The sequence below is a fragment of the Pistacia vera genome, unplaced genomic scaffold (genome assembly GCF_008641045.1).
Source record: "Pistacia vera cultivar Batoury unplaced genomic scaffold, PisVer_v2 Contig129, whole genome shotgun sequence".
Classification (NCBI taxonomy): domain Eukaryota; kingdom Viridiplantae; phylum Streptophyta; class Magnoliopsida; order Sapindales; family Anacardiaceae; genus Pistacia; species Pistacia vera.
Window position 1 is genome coordinate 62,162 of NW_022195346.1, and position 4,356 is coordinate 66,517.

Here is a 4,356-nt window from a genome sequence, read left to right on the forward strand (position 1 = left end):
CATAACCTAAGTTAAATAATTCGAACTTGCGTGATTGTTGCTTGGATTGATCTATTTTCCTAATTCTTAAGGCTGCCATTGAATTAAACTTAGAGAGTTTATTCTAGGTTGTTCAAGGGTTAGTATCTACTTGGAGAGCTTATTTCAGTAGTGACAATTAAGGGAAATTTTGGGTAACAAAGCTTATTGTTTCCTAGGGTGAGTAATTCCATAATAACGAGACCGAATAATGTTACAGTTAGTATGTCCAATGCATGTTTAGGTGGATCTTAAACCGAGAACTGGTGCTTTTAATCTGATATTTTCTACCATTATTTGTTTTCAGTTTAGATTGCATTGATCACACCCCCTTTCGTTACTCTATTGTCCTGTTTACTGTTTACAGTTTTATTTTATTTTTCTGTTGTTTTCATTGTTTTAGAGTATAGAAATTAATCGAATCATTCCCTGTGGGATCGACCCTTGCTTACCCTATATACAATTCAGTAGCCAGGTTAGGAAGGTTATTAATTTGGAGCATGCGGCATGCTACCAACAGTGGATAATAATTTCTTCTTTTCCTGCAAGGTCAATCATGGTGCAAGATAATTCACAATGTCAGCATACCAAGGTTCTTTTCCAAGGATGGAAAAAAGTTGTTCATCAGGGAAGGTCTTAACGAGAGGGTACTCCCCATCTTGATTATGCTCTTCATGGCTTGTTGCCTCCATAAGTCTAGACAAGTGGTCAGCCACTACATTCTCACTTCCCTTCTTGTCCTTAATAGTCAAATCAAACTCTTGAAACAATAAAATCCATTTTATTAACCTGGACTTAGCATCCTTTTTACTCAACAGATATCTCAATGCAGCATGATCTGAAACATAATCACTTTAGAACCAATCAAATAAGAGTGGAATTTTTCTAAAGCAAACACAATAGCCAAGAATTTTTTTCAGTGGTCAAGTAGTTAATATGTGCATCATTCAAAGTACGACTCGCATAATGAATAACATGATGCAATTTTCCTACTATTTGTCCTAAAACTACCCTTAATGCGTAATCAGAAGCATCACACATCAACTCAAATGGAAGTGACCAATCAAGTGACATAAGAATAAGTGCAAATGTGAGTTTATCTCTCAGACTATTAAAAGCAGTCAAGCATTCATAATTGAAATCACAAGGTGTCTCTTTAGCCAAGAGATTACATAAAGGCCTACTAGTCTTAGAAAAATCCTTTATGAATCGCCTATAAAAACCTGCATGACCAAGAAAACTTCGTACACCCTTCACAGATGTGGGTGGCGGCAATTTAGCAATCAAATCAAACTTAGCTTTGTCTACTTCAATACCCTTACTAGATACCACATGCCTTAAAACAGTTCCCTACTTCACCATGAAATGACTCTTTTCCTAACTCAATGTCAAATTTGTTTCAACATATCTTTTCAAAACTAAAGTCAAATTATCAATGCATTTATCAAATGATGACCCAAAAATAGAAAAATCATCCATAAACACCTCAACAAATTTTCCAGTCATATCAGAAAAGATGGACATCATACACCATTGAAACGTAGCTAGAGCATTGCACAATCCGAAAGGCATCCTCTTATGCACAAAGGTTCTGAATGGACATGTGAATGTCATCTTCTCTTGATCCTCTGGAGCGATAGGAATCTGATTGTAACCTAAAAAACTGTCAAGGAAACAATAGCAAAAATGACCAGCCAATCTTTCTAACATTTGATTAATAAAAGGAAAAGGAAAATGCTCCTTTTTAGTTTCAGCATTAACTTCATGTAATCAGTGCAAACCTACCATCTTGTTGTCATCCTAGTTGTAACGCCCCACTTGAGGTACCTAGCTAATGTTTCTTCTTTTGCTCTTATTTGAGCCGGTTTATTAGTATTATTGTTTGGTTGGCCTTTGTTTGAGTGGTATGTTGAATACTTGCCTTGAAATTGGTTGAAAATAGAAGAAGTTTAGTGTTCCAGGCTTCGCGGGGGCGAAGAGGTGTTGAAACCCACGGGGAAGCTGCTGGATAGCTTTGCCGCGGCGACAGAAACTTCTTCGCCGCGGCGACGTGCCGACCAAAATGTTTGTTAAGTTTTAGATATTTTCTTCCCTAAGGATAATTTGACCATTCTACCCCTAATTAGTAGGAAAAGTGGGGAGTAAAATGTAAGGAATTTTCATGGAGAATATGTTAATATGGGGGTGTGTTTGTAATGAATCAAAGGATATAGATGGAATTCCCAAGGAAGAGTAAGGGCAAAATGGGAATGCTTATGCATAAATTGTATTAAAAGGAATTAAGTTATTGCAAACCCTTCATTCTTCTTCTCCACCGCCATTCTCTTTTCTTACTTCCTCTCAATTTCTCTTTCATTTGTTCAAGGATTTTTAGAGGGCTTTTGGAGCGCTTTGGGGTAGAAAATCAATCTAAGGCATCCTAAGGTAAGGATTCTTGCTTTGGATGTGAAGTTTTGTGAGATTTTGAGTATATTTGAATATTGAAGGCTTTTGGTTGAATTTTTTAAAGGGTAGAGAAAAAGTCAAGCAAACCAAGAGAAAGGAAGTGCTAGTGAGATCTCTCCATCATAAGGTAAGTAAATCCCAACCCAAGTTGAGATTTGAGAACTTTCTTGATTAGAGATTTAATAGCAATTATGTATGTATGTTATATACATGTTATATGCTATGTTATTGAGTTTTAAATGGAGATTATTATTGCTTGTCGTTGTTCATACACTTCAATTATGAGAAGTGAGATGTGGGTTGGAAATGTAGTTTCAGATGGAATTGAAGGATATTGAGAAATCCTTTTTGGAAGTGTTATTCTATGGTAGGAATTATGGCTATGTGAGGGAGTTTTCTCCCATTTTGGATGGTTAGAGAAAGACATAGAATTATTTTTATAGTAGAGTCTTATTATGCACTTGAGTTGTTTGATGAAATTCCTAATAGAGGTTTGAGTATGAGTAGTGAACCTTAATACTTGCAACATTGCATGTTGACATTTCATAAGTGCATTAGTGGAGATGAACCATCCATATGCATTAATTGTGCATTGAGAAGTGACTTAAGAAAGAGTGGAAAACTTTGTGTATGCACTTGCTTTATAAGTAAAGAACTTTGTGAATGCAACTATTCTAAGGGTAGAGAGAATGAGAAGTGCTAGAGTAGAGTGAATGAGAAGAGCATTAGAAACGGGTTGATGCTTTGTGATTGTCACCCGGTAGTTATCAGAAATGGGTTGATGCTTTGTGATCGTCGTAGTCATTAGAAACAGGTTGATGCTTTGTGATCGTCACCCAGTAGTTATTAGAAATGGGTTGATGCTTTGTGATCGTCACCCGAAAGTTGTGAGAAACGGGTAGGTGTTTTGTGATCTCCACCCGATAGTTATGAAACCGGGTAGGTGCTTTGTGATCCCCACTCGGTAGTCACTAAGAGCGGGTTGGTGCTGTGTGAACTCCACCCGATAGTCATGAAGAGTGAGATGGTGCTGTGTGAACGCCATCCGGTCGTACCTCCGGTAAGATGAGGCCATGACGTTTAGTAGAAAACAATAGAAAGAAAGAGTGAGGAAAGAATTAAGAGAAATAAATACGGGGATAGACAAATAGAGGGTTTACTTACTGAGCATTATTTTGTGCTCACCCCATTATTTTCCTTTGTGGATGCAGGATCTAGGTGATGATGCAGTCGGAGGAGCGTCGGCAAGCAAGGAGCAATAGCTACACTGTTTCCCCTGTTTTTGTCTTTTTAAATGGCATTTTGTAAATAATGCTCTTTGTGTATAAAAGACTTATTACATATAATAAAAGAAAAGCTTTGGGCCCATTTTCTATTATTATTATGCATGCATTGTACTAGTTTACAGCAGTTGTTACACTAGTCAATGCTAACTCATCATCCAAATTCCTGACCACAGTAATGCTCAACTTCTTTGGTACCACATGAACTGGACTCACCCATTTGCTGTCTAAAATAGGATAAATGATCCCAACATCAAATAGTTTCAACACCTTAACTCTCACCACCTGTTGCAAATACGGATTCAACCTCCTTTGAGCTTCCCTAGTTGGTTTGGAATCCTCCTCCAACAACACTTTATGCATACACATAGTGGGGCTAATTCCCTTGATGTCTGCTATTGTCCAACCTATGGCTGGCTTATGATCACTTAACACCTGAAGCAATTTCTTCTCCTCCTTTATGGTTAGGTCTAAAGATATAATCACAGGGAGGGTTTGATCTTTTCCTAAGTAAGCATACTTAAGGGTAGGTGGTAAGGGTTTTAACTCAAGCTTAGGTGTAGATTCAATGGAAGAAACTAACTTGACATCAACATGTTCAATCCCTATC